Source organism: Orbicella franksi, chromosome 2, assembly GCF_964199315.1.
Source record: "Orbicella franksi chromosome 2, jaOrbFran1.1, whole genome shotgun sequence".
Lineage (NCBI taxonomy): Eukaryota > Metazoa > Cnidaria > Anthozoa > Scleractinia > Merulinidae > Orbicella > Orbicella franksi.
Window position 1 is genome coordinate 23,516,573 of NC_138146.1, and position 13,551 is coordinate 23,530,123.

Here is a 13,551-nt window from a genome sequence, read left to right on the forward strand (position 1 = left end):
TATTTGGTATATGTAAATCTTTAGTGATACTGGTATCCCCGTCCAATACATGGCTGTCTACCGAGAACATTCCAAACGAGAATACAGCTTTACAAATCAGCAGTTTATTACACACTCTATCTAATATAATTATCTTGTTTTTTTAGACGCGGCCTATGAGAATGTAATAGGGGTAAAGGGAAATAACCAACTGTTAGGTTGACTATAATAACAAAACAAAGAAAATATAATCTAGTAGGCAATGTTGAAACTAGGCTTTATAATGTTAGGGAAAGTAGGAGAAATGAAATGGTCGTATGCCCTTGGCTATACGATCAAGCTCGTCTTTGGACATTTTTAAAAACGATTGAAAACATATCTTTTTAAAATCGCCTATGACTGTTTATAATTTTTGTTGTATGAGCCGTTTTATATTGTTGTATTTCCAGCACATTTTATCCTTTTTATAGATCTTTGTTTTAGTTTGTGAGCTTCTTTTTATATGTAAAGAGCTTTTGAATATTTCATAGTATTAGCGCTATATAAATGTATAATTATTTTAATTATTATTATTATTATTATTATCATTATTATTATTATTATTATTATTAGGGTATCCTTAGTCGACCGATCATACCCATATTTCCAGTGACATGTTATGGGTAAGGATAGGAAATTTCTAGTTTTACCTCATAATATTGCCTGAATGCTGTAATTTTTTCAGCCGTTTTTACTAATGATATTATGGAATCTTTGTGTCCTCTGCAGTATAGAGACAGTTGGGTACGTACCACCAGATTGGAGTCTCGGCAAACCCATAGTCAAAATTGAGTTCACAAGAAGGAGAAAAAAAAAACACTTTTTAAACCGACGTAGTATTTCACCGGTTACGTATGTCATACGGTGGGCGATCATTTTCACCGCTGGGTCAGCAACTGTCTCTCTGTCCGATCTCAAGTGCTTCGGGAAGCGACGAGCTAATTGTTCTTCCAAGGCACTTGACAAGGTTTCTGAGGCTTGCAATCGTGCGTTTAAGCTTTGTCGAAAGCTTGCAACGCCTTGATTGTCGCCTTCTTTTTCTGTGGTAAGCTCACGGAAAGCTAAATAGCCTCTTTTACCGCCTCGACCAAGGTCTGCGAGCGCTTCTTCGCTTATTTCACAGGCTTTCTTGATGATCGTTTTAAGCACGCCCTGTTTTTCTACCTCGTCGATCATTTCCTTGGCTTCCTTCTGCGCTGCTGCTTCATCTTCCGATTCACTGTTTTCGAAGAAAAAGTTAAGAAAAGTATAGTAAGGCCTTTGCACGTCGAAATACCGTTTACTGGGTTAGACAGACAGACAGACAGACAGCCAGCCAGACAGACAGACAGACGGACGGACGGACGGACGGACGGAAGGGTGGATGGATGGATAAATAGATAGATCGCTTGTGCTACTGCTAGTGCTAGTGCACAGTTCACCATGATACTAGCTTACCCTAGTTTTTACTGCGCATGCTTCGGTTTTAGATGGTGTGCCATTAACCATTCCGACGACTTGTATTTTCTCTGTTAAAACCAATATAACAAAACTTGACAGTAAATTTAACTACTGAAAAGACGAAGTACAAAAAACTGACAGGTGGAAAGAAAAGAACACTGACCTTAATCTTGGATCTGCGTCGCAACTTCATTCCTTCTTCTTCTTTTTCTTTTTCTTCTTCGTTCTTTACCAACGGACTGACAGATTCCTTCAGCACCGTCTGATTTTTTTCCACTGTATTACGTGAGTCAGGACCCACCTTTTCTTCAATTTGAGTGTTTTGCTGCTGAAGTAATACAATGAAAAAACAATATTGTTATCTTTAAAATAAATCTAAACTGATCAGAACGCGTAAAGTGTGCGAAATGAGAAATTTCCTATTATCTTGTGTAAGGGGTAATTTTTTTCCCTACCGGCAACGATCAATGATCTCATCACATTTTAGAACGTTACGTATTATTAGGCTCCCCAGCTTTGACTGGTTTATCTGAAAGGAATGCAAAAGTTTCATGATTCGTCAGTCACACCATATTCCATGGCATCTGTCTAATCAAAGTCGGTAGGACACGAGGGAGAACTGTTTAGTTCTTTTAGCATAACTCATTGACCAATCTATAAAGCAAATCAATATTTTGATGTGCAAACTGCAAGAAAATACGAAGTTTAAACCCCATTTTCCCTTTCATTTTTCTATCGATTGTTAGACGGCCGCTGTCATAAGCCAATCAGATTACGCGTTTCCCTTGTGGCCGCTAACATACATACAGATTTGATTTAAGAGAAGCACGAAATATCGTTTCTTCATCGTTATAATGTATGTCGTCCTTCTCGAGGCCAAGTCGAGATGGTCGGCTTCTATTGCAGATAAAGGAGAGTAAGGATACTTTCCTCATTTTCATTGCAATTTAGGTTTACTTACCTTGCTGAATGGAGATTCACAATTTCCACATACGCTCTGGGCCATCTGTTCCAAAAAACAAGGATGGTAAAAACAATTTACCATAAACAACAGCCACTTTCCCATACACATGAAGACAAAACACCGCGAAGAGTTCGTTAAGGGGATTCCTTATATTGCGCATCCCATCGTTAAGGGGATTCCTTATATTGAGCATCCCTACTGCGCACGATTTTCTCGTCACTAGCGCGCGAACACGAGCGCGTGAACATACACAAAATCAAGACAGGTTTTCTCTTAAATGATTATGGTGACCATTTTCCTATTATATAATTTGGTGTAAAAATTATTCCTTTTAACTTGAAAAATTGTAGAAAAGATTGTTTGGAAGGGAAGAAAGGGCATAGCTAGAAGTGCACAAAAAAAGGCAATAACGACTCGACGAACTAACGACTAACTAATGAGAATAAAGACTCGAGGAACGTTTTGAGTGGATGCAGTTTAAAATTGTATAGTTTTTTCCATCGGATATATATTACATTATTACATATGCTCGAGACCAGAAAAATAGACGTTCTAACTGTCAATTTTTTTTCAACTTCTTTATTACAAAGCTTTGCGTACAGCTACCGCGAAGTGTAAGGTGAACCGATGACATATCGCACGTGATTCAGGATAAATAGAGTAATATTGGTCCAGCTTATCTCTTTTGCAAACACGGTAACCTATCCTACAGTATTGTAATTTTCGACACAGTGCTTCGTAGGGAACATTCAGGAAAACTTTCGAAAAAAGGTGTAACAAATTTTATTTAGAGCGATCATCTTGACATAATCGTTGATTGTAATGTTTTACTGGCTCGTTTATGCATTCAGCATTCAAGATGAACTGGATACTTTACCATGCAAATATCGCGTTAATGTTTGGACCAAATGTTTTGTATCCCGTAAATTTTTCTTCAGTCAAAAATCAACAATTTTACTAAACATCTCCGGGGACACTCTCGGTCTACTTTAAGGCATGAATTTCTTTTTGTTACTTTTATTTCAAAAGGAGCCCATCTCAGTCCTTTCCGAGTTGAATGGTGAATGGTATATTCGGTCGATTTGGCTACCCTCAATTCGAACTAAAGAAAGGATAACACCTAGTCATATTGGACGGGGATACCCATATCACTAGAGATTTGGGTATCCCCTACATTTAGGCATTTATAGTTCTTTCCTCCCTTGAATGAATTTCGTCTTTGTATGTTTTGTTTTCCTCTTCGTCCTCGGTTCATTTGGCTACCCTGAATTAAAGAAACAATAACAAATAAACACTCTGGGAGGGGATACCCATATCACTAGGGATTTGGGTATCCCTCAATTTTTCGCATTTCTATTTTCTTTTCCCCCCTTCTACGCCTTTTGTCTTTGAAAGTTTGCTTTGCCTTTTTAATCTTCGGTGGATTTGGCTACCTAAATTAAAGAAACGATAACAAACAAACACTCTAGGAAGGGATACCCACATCACTAGGGATTTGGGTATCCTTTACAATTTAGCATTTCTAGTCTTCTTCTCCCTTAAGGTTACAGTATACCTTCAGGGGTGTCTCGCGCGCAAGCGATGTAGCGCGTGCAGTTTAAGCTATAGATACCTAAACCCCTATATCAAATTAAAGCTTATGGACCTGGCTATCAAACTATACCAAGAATTTTGAAAGAAAATGAATTGTCGAATTTTTCACGACCACTAAATGCGAGCGCCCGAATCACCTTTCGAAAGCTACAAGTCAAAGCGAATTTCGTTTTTCGCCAATTTAATTTTTTCCTCGGTTTCAGGACCCAAAGCGCTTAAAAAACGTGTCTGCGTTTTGGCATATTCAATTGCAGTAAAAAGTTACAGAACATTTTCGAAATAGGATTAAAAAAATGTGAAGTGATCGTACAAAAATCGCTCTCGAAGGAAAAGTATTTCGAAATTAACAATTCCCAGACACGCTTTTGTAGTTTATATGTTAAACTAGCCACTGTCCAAATTTAAGAGCAATTGAACAAATTCCCTTTGAGTTATAACTCTTTAAAGTGTCTGCTTCAAGTGAAAAAATTTATTCGAGAAAACAGCGCTAAGAAAAATTTTCTGCTTCGCAAACAAACTCCGCCCACAAACGCCTTCAACTGGGTTCTCAGATAACTAAGCCAATCAGTGCAGGGAAAGTTTACTACCGTTAACCTCCTGGTGAAATTTACGCGCGAATCTCTAAAAAACTCTTGTGTTTCGCAATGCGCTCAAAGAACCGAAGGCAGAGAGATAATTTTTCTGTAGCTCGGTTTTTCTTGAAGCTGGTCTGGCAAAATGGGGAAGACTACAAAGGATACGAACGCTAGAGTGGCTGAGCGAAGGAAACAAACAAAAGACAGCGCGGAGAGCAACTGTGTGTGGGCAACTGTGCATGGATAATATTTCAAATGGTCTCAATGAGTCCGACGATTCGTCGATATAGGACTCATCAGAAGAGTCTCTGTCAGCATCCCTGTTATTACTGTCAAGTTCCGAAATTTTTACAGAACCTTTCTTTTCTCTTACCACGAATATTTGCCCACCTTATACGATAACTATAGCTTCATCCGCGTGGCGAACTTTCGCTTCTTCACTCATTGATGTATTTTCATTCGTTCTTCGCTGTTTTCGCTTATTCGAACCGGTCCATGGTTTACACGTGGTCTATGTTTACTTATAACTTACTAGAGACACGCCTAATATCAAAAATGCAGGGTAGTCAGAACAACAATGCTGATCAACTGAGTAGTCAATTCGTGACATCCATATAGGTAATTCCCGCGAAAATCGTCTCGGTTGATTGCATACGCGCCATAGGGCTGTCAATCAAGAGGTAAACTTTTACTTCCGGTGAAAACGTAAAACCGCCATTTTCTCCGCCATTATTTAGCCTTTTTCAAAAATTTTTTTCAGAAATTAGAGATTATTCTTCGACCACTATTTTGACCCAAAAATCCAAATTTGAAGAAAATTGCCGACCCGAAGATATACTGTAACCTTGAATGAATTTCGTCTTCGTAAGTTTTCTTTTCCTTTTAATCTTCGGTTCATTTGGCTACCCTGAATTAAAGAAACGAGGACAAACAAACACTCCAGAAGGGGATACCCATATCACTAGGGATTTGGGTATCCCTTACAATGTAGCATTTCTAGTCCTTTTCTCTCTTGATTGACGTTCGACTTTGCAAGTTTGCTTTGCCTTTCTATCTTCGGTCGATTTGGCTACCCTGAATTAAAGAAATGATTGGAAGCCAACACTTCAGAAGGAGATACCCAAATCACTAGGGATTTGGGTATCCTACTTTTACTTGTTTCCCCTGTCCAAAGATTTAAGCCTTGTCCACTTTGTTTATACTTATTTTGGATTTCTTCCCAAAACAAAGTCTATGACAAAATTTATTTCAGACAGGCAGCATACACTGAGGTCAGTCACAGCTTGAGACTAGTGTGCATATTGCGTGACGGCCGTATCTCAGTGTGTTCGTTCGCATATTGATTAAATTTAATTGCCGAACTATTCGAGGTTTAGAATGTGCCTTTCGTGTTTAAAATAACGGCATTTCAAGGGTTATCGATAGGCACCAAGCGCATGTTCATACAAGGCACTTTGGCGCGCGAATTCGGTTTTGTATGTCGTTATACTGCGGACTCGGATCAGACAGTCTGTTCTAAATTGCGACTATTTTCAGCGACGGATTGTCTTTATATCAAGTAAAATAACGCTTTAATTTATTAAGACAAAGCTTAGTAAGAAGATAATTGGGTTTTGAGCAGACTTGTGAATGATTTCACTTGTCCCAGTTTTAAGCTTTCAGTGTTTTGGGTACCCAAAACACTAGGGATTTGGGTACGGGGGTACCCAAAACTCAGGGATACCCAAATCACTGTGACATCGGTTGTCACGTTTTTCGAGCAAGACTTCAATATCAGTCCCCGAACATGACACCTACAATCTCAGACCCCACGCTTTTCGTGCGAGACTACAATATCAGGCCCCGACAATGTCAGTTATTACGTTTTTCGCGCAAGACTACAATATCAGTCCCCGAACATGACACCTACAATCTCAGACCCTACGCTTTTCGTGCGAGACTACAATATCAGGCCCCGACAATGTCGGTTGTCTCGTTTTCCGCGCAAGACTTCAATATCAGGCCCCGAACATGACACCTACAATCTCAGACCCCACGATTTTCGTGCGAGCTTACAATATCAGGCTCCGGCAATGTCAGACCCCACGTTTTTCGCGCGAGACTACAATATCAGTCCCCGAGCATGACACCCACAATCTCAGACCCCACGCTTTTCGTGCGAGCTTACAATATCAGGCCCCGACAATGTCAGACCCCACGCTTTTCGCGCGAGACTACAATATCAGGCTCCTACAGACACCTACAATCTCAGACCCCACGCTTTTCGTGCGCGACTACAGCAATGATCAGAAACCCTCGAACCTTCGCCAAAGATTCATTTTTCGGGCAATCTCTCAGCCGCGCACATTTATGAGCCGACATACCAGCCGCTTGAAGGGGTTTATTTATTTGATTAAGGAGAGGCCAAACGTGAAACTTCATTTTAAAATTTCAGTCGACGACATGTATTTACGTGGAATAAATTAGTCATTTAATGGGAGTCCACACCCTCTGGTTGCAAGTAGACGACTTATTTTCACCTATACGACATTGCTTAAACCAGTATTTGAAAATAGTGAAAGATGCCTTCCAGTGCTGTCGATGAATATAACTATAAAAATTTCGGGCGTGAAATTATATAAATATCCCAATAAAGAAATGCTATAAAATCACCTTACGCTTGATCTTTATCAACGTGTTATACACTTCTCGTCAGTCTACCTTACTGCATAGAAAAGCTTCGGTACATTAAACCAGTAATATGGGAGTGTGAGAATTGCGTGACTACATGAAGCAATCGACATGATACCAATCTGTCAGCGAAGTCTGCTAATAAACAAAGGCATTTTGAGGTCAACAAAAATTTCAAGACGCTGGTTGCGTGACTTGAAACAAAGTGATACATATAATTATCTTAGAACGTTTTCGGACGGATGCTTGCTTCAAAAATATATTTTAAAAGTATTTATAATTTATATATTTCCTAAAAAATAGTACCAGAATACGGTAATAAGAAACGCGATGCTGTGAAGTCTATAGGCTAGAAAGGAAGTTGCAACAATGGCGACTTTCTCTTCCAGTGAACTTGCAGTTTGTTATTCGTAAGAGCCATATTTCATAACAATTTCAGTACACTACTGAAGAATTACTGTATTACTTAGCACAACAGTTAACATAAAGTTAAACCCGACACATAAAACAGTCAATCCCGACTGATATGATCGGGGTCTGATATGGTACGTTGGGGTCTGATATGGTAGGTCGGGGTCTCGTATTGTATGCTGGGGTCTGATATGGGGGGCCTGATATGGTAGGCCACGTTCCAACTCTAATAGGATATTTGTCCATCCGTCGTCAAATTTCAATTACCGGGTTAGACATATAGTTTAGCACGCGCCACATGTCTTGAGCTATATTAAAATGAAATAGACACAGAGCTGATAATTTCGAAATGTTCTAACCTTATTTGCTGTAAAAGGCAGGTCCAAAAGCCGATTTGACGTGATTCTGTTACCATTCGTCGCACATAAAGCAGAAGTTTGCTTTTGTTTACACAACGTCTGATGTAGCGTCATCGCCAACTGTCAACATATTTAATGGTCGAATACCATAAATCTATGACCCTCTTTCGACACGTATGATCACCACTGCATCTAAGTCAAAAACGGTGAAGTGATTTGTAGATAGTTGCTTGCTTTGCACTACACCAAAATATTACGTTTGATCATCGTTTGATCCGTGATTGCTGCTTGAATCCTTGCTTGTAGCGGTTCGTTGTTTGTTCGTCACGCAATGCTGTCATCCCATTTTAGGGGGTAGGGGTAGGACAATTTCTATCCTAATAAGTAAGGCTCCGTAACGCTTGGAACCACAGGGAACACACAATCTTGTTCAGTAGGAAGAGATCAAATTAAGAAATGAAAAGAATGAATAATTAACCATTACCCCTGTTGTCATCTTTTACTAGACCACCCCTACCTACATGCGTTGCGTAAATACTGTAACGCTAAACTCGTACTTAGGTCTTTTCGCGCTGTGCAATTATTTTTGGTTTACATACAATACAGTGGGCTACCCTCTGGGAAATAGGAGGTGGCCGCTTAATAGGGGTTGGTCGCTTAATAGAGGTTGGTGTACCTTGAATATTTTTTCCGGGTTATAAATTTCTTAGTGAACATGGAGTCAATTCAAGATAATCATTATAGACGTCAACCTCGGAGACCCAGGGGCAGTTAGTGGGAGCGGGGAAAAAGTCTAAACGGGTCTTCGCCAGAACTTTTTACTCACCGGTTTAGACTTTTCCCCGCCCCCACTAACTGCCCCTGGGTCTCCGAGGATGACTTCTATAACGATTGTCGTGAATTGACTCCATGTTCACTAAGAGCTTTATAACCCGATGGTGAAAAAATATTCAAGGTACACCAACCTCTATTAAACGACCAACCCCTATTAAGCGGCTACCTCCCATTTCCCAGAGGGTAACCCACTGTATTATATGTAAACGAAAAATAATTGCACAGCGCGAAAAGACCTAAGTACGAGTTTAGCGTTACAGTATTTACACAACGCATGTAGGTAGGGGTGGTCTAGTAAAAGATGACAACAGGGGCAATGGTTAACTATTCATTCTTTTCATTTCTTAATTTGATCTCTTCCTACTGAACAAGATTGTGTGTTCCCTGTGGTTCCAAGCGTTACGGAGCCTTACTTATTAGGATAGAAATTGTCCTACCCCTACCTCCTAAAATGGGATGACAGCATTGCGTGACGAACAAACAACGAACCGCTACAAGCAAGGATTCAAGCAGCAATCACGGATCAAACGATGATCAAACGTAATATTTTGGTGTAGTGCAAAGCAAGCAACTATCTACAAATCACTTCGCCGTTTTTGACTTAGATGCCGTGGTGATCATATGTGTCGAAAGAGGGTCATAGATTCATGGTATTCGACCATTAAATAAGTTGACAGTTGGCGATGACGCTACATCAGACGTTGTGTAAACAAAAGCAAACTTCTGCTTTACGTGCGACGAATGGTGACAGAATCACGTCAAATCGGCTTTTAGACCTGCCTTTTACAGCAAACAAGGTTAGAACATTTCGAAATTATCAGCTCTGTGTCTATTTCAACTTAACATAGCTCGAGACATGTGGGGCGTGCTAAAATATGTCTTACCCGTAAATTGAAATTTGACGACGGATGGACAAATATCTGCATTTTTAACGTACTTTGAAAAGCTCTCGCGTCGCTCACAATCATTTACCCACAGAAATTTTTACAGGAATCTGTAGACCATCCTTCTGCGATTCAACCACCAGAAGCTTAATCCATTTGAAGGTTTCGCACATGGTGAAAATTAATTATATTTACGAAGTCCTTTTAAGTGAATGAAATAGATGTCTTCGAAATTTAATTATTTTACACCCAACGAAAACCGCAACATTCCCTAAAATCAACCCAGTACATAATTAAGCATTGCACAAAAATATTTGAGTGTTTTAAAGACGGGAGAATGATGTAGTTTTGCATGCGAGGCTCTCAAACTTGTTTAATAAAATGGTGCGTCAAATGACGATTTTAACGGAATTTTTTAATTTGCATATTTCTTTGAAATAAAAGGATATTTTGCCCAAAAAACTACCCAGTAGTTTTTGTCATACCCTAGCCTATCTACCGTAAAAATATGAGCGAAATCGTATTTTCGACCCTTGCCGAGTTATTTTCCATATTTATTGACAGGGACTCTTAAGTGTCGTATTGTAAGCAGAGTAAGTACGATGTAAGTACGATGTAAGTGAGTTTTGCAAATAAAAAAAAAGAAGAGAATAATAATAAATATCAGCAAGGTAGCAAGAATATAAGTGAAGATAACACAATAAAAACCATTACTATCATCCAACTAGTGGACTAATGCAAATCCTGGATTTTCATTGGCTACGCTACTAGAAGACTATTAGTAATAGTCCTCGAGTAGCGAAATTGGCGCAATCAAGCGTGACGGTTTCTTTCGTTTTATTCCCAAATAAATATTTCTTCAACCTGCATTTGCTAACTTTATTATTGCCTTTTCTGTCCAACTAGTTGGGTGATACTAAAACAATTATATCCTTCGCCCTCAAGGGCCTCGCCTCATGGACTATTATTTCCAAAACACGCGTGTCGAATGCCCGGGGTACGCAAATGCCCAGCCCCCGGGCCGCGATAAAATTGCGGATGCCCCACCCCCGGGACTGACAACGTGAGCAAATGCCCTGCGGTTGCCCGGGGGGGGGGATGGGCACTGCTGGAATTGACTGATGCATTACTGAGAGTTGACCGGAGAGAATTTCGATAGTAACAGCAGCGCTGTCCACGTAAAATGTATAAGATGATGTGAATACCTGGCTTCATCAAGTGTACGGAAAGGATAGATAAACATCATGCTGCAAGTTGGTTTCTCCAATTACGAAATTCAAACGTTTACAGTTGGTCGAATGTGGAAGTAAAATGCAAATAATGATTTTTGCTGGAGAAATGGCCCACTTCTGTCACTCTTTCACACTGGGTAAGTAAAGTATTTAAAGTGTAGACTCAGCTCGGTTCAACTGACTTTGGATGACCATATTTTTACTGCTCGGTGTAGAAGTGACTTGAAAGAATTGAGTCTTAACCCAGAAATCTCTTTCTGTTGTTTTTCTTTTTATCTTGATGATCTGGAACACTTCTCACTGTTGGAGTTTATTAATAAGCTTAACATTGTAGGTCTTCGAAAGATTTGATTCAGTAATATCTTACAAACAGTAATAAGCTTAAATGAAATTATTGCAGTACGGTCATTTGTTATATCTTTATTTATTAAATTCTCAACCTCGGATAATGCAATTCTAGCTTTCTGATTGGTTCACTGGATCTCGGTTACCAGCCATTATACCTGCGTTTGACCTTATATGGAAATTTATAATGCGGTAAATGTCGCTCGGCATAAACCTTTTCGCGGGAAGCCAAGTTTCGTCGCCAAAAAAATGGATGAAAAAAGCAGATTCGGTGAGCTATCTACAGAAGAAATACAGGAAATTATGTACAATGCCGTCCCAGTAACAACAAAAAAGCCACAAAGTTCAAGATTAGATTATTTAACGGTACGTATACGTTAAGTTTCCCTTAAAAGTTGCAAAATTAAAATATGACCGTCGAGATTTTACGCATTCATGTAGATTATGTAGCAAAAAAAATGTTTACCTTAACAGAATGGCTTACTAGTCCTGGTGGCATCAAATTTTCCAAACCGATATAAGAAATGTCAAAAGAAGAACTGAATGTTTGTTTGAAGTGTTTTTATACTTCTGCGAGGAAGAAAGATGGCACGTATTACAAAAGTTGATCCACGAAATCCACAGGAGTCGCTAGTGATCATTTCCTTCGCGCGCCGCCGCACAACAAACCGTTTTCCACTATCTCTGACCAGGCAAATAAATTATTTGAGCATTTGTAAAAGGCCTCAGGAAAACAGACATCATTGCCGGCGTAGTGCATAAGAGAGCAATTTCCAATGAGCAGATGAGGAACTAGCCGAAGTAAGCCCGGTTCTTTACCAGCCACGAAAAACCATCAGGGCGGCCTCGGAGATTCTGAAGATGAATCTGACGCTAAGATAGTTTCTGTCCCTGACTCTGAATCTAGCCAACAATGAGCTCCACACATACAGCTCGAAATGCCAAGGCTTTCAAAGCAAAGGAATCCTGGAAGAGGTATTGTCGAGAATAATTTTGGCACAACGTCGGTGTCACATGGCGATCAAAGTTTTCCGCAGCATTATGACAACGGCAATGTGCAAGTGCACGATTATTCGGCTCTTCTCCATGACTCGAACTTGAACGCTTTTCAAACTTTCTGACCAAGGTTATATCTCCTTCATGTGGTAGACGTTCCTTGAATTCTACTTGATTGTAATTTCATTCAGTAAATTCGCTTACTTCGCTTTCAAATTTTTCATTCAACTAATTTTACAAACGGCGCGCATGTCATGTGATTTCCCACTTGTTGTTGTTTTTGCCACATCGACTTCCGGTCGCTTAGTGAAATTAAAATCCAATAAAATTAAGCTATAATTTCCAAGTATACAAACGCACCGAATTTAATAAAACAATTATACCATTCGCGCTTGTTGGATATGAGATTGGTTATAGCCAACTCGGCCCTACGGGCCTCGTTGGCTATTTACCATCTCATATCCAACGCGCGCTCATGGAATAATTGTTAAATATTTAATATATTTCTTGATGATAATAGGCTTTGGTAGATTGTGCTCGAAAAAAAAGCTTATTATGCTTTTAGCAGTGCTCATATTTTTTAGAAATTATGCCAAAATTATGCTACTTTCTGAAAATTATGCTCTCTGTCACCGAAGTTATGCTACTTGGATTTTAAGGAAAATAAAGATCGCCAGTAGCTTAACTCTATCAATTTTGACTTAAATGAACATTCAGACAGTCCACCTTCCAGTCTTACAGTCTTCAGCATGGCAAATACGCATGTGCGCACCTCGAAAAGCCAAATGATATCCGAAATCAACCATTTCTGGGTTCTGAATCCGGGTCAGAAAGTTACTTTTATATACTTGTTTTAGACGCCATCCAGGCAAAGCCCTCAGTTTAGTATAAAGACAACTATGCATGTTGTTAATCTCTCTGTACTCGAGGACGACGCCATCTTTGATCTAAGGCCTGAGGGGCCGAGCCGCCGAGCCATAAGCGTGGTGGCCTGAGGAGAGTCTCAGCCTCTCAGATATGTACGGGGTGACCTAGCTAGAGTCTTCCAGACCTCGATATTTTCCAATAACAATACAGAAGTAAAGTACAAACTGAATTATTTTAGAACTATGATGGGTTTTTTTTTGTTTTCAAGGCATAAAAGTTCGGATTATGCTAGCAGTGCTAAACTGAAATAAAAGCTTTAAATTATGCTCGTTTTTCTAAATTATGCTAAAAATTATGCTAGCA

General features: G+C 39.5%; 1 long non-coding RNA gene across 1 annotated transcript; it reads right to left on the minus strand.

Annotated features, from left to right (window-relative positions):
- Nucleotides 1-739: 739 nt before the first annotated feature.
- On the minus strand, nucleotides 740-2,464 carry LOC145471935 (uncharacterized). Its single transcript, XR_014043365.1, has 3 exons — nucleotides 2,420-2,464; nucleotides 1,622-1,786; nucleotides 740-1,526 (listed from the first exon to the last, which is right to left on the minus strand). It is a non-coding gene; the product is annotated as an uncharacterized LOC145471935 (long non-coding RNA).
- Between the last annotated feature and the right edge of the window lie 11,087 nt (nucleotides 2,465-13,551).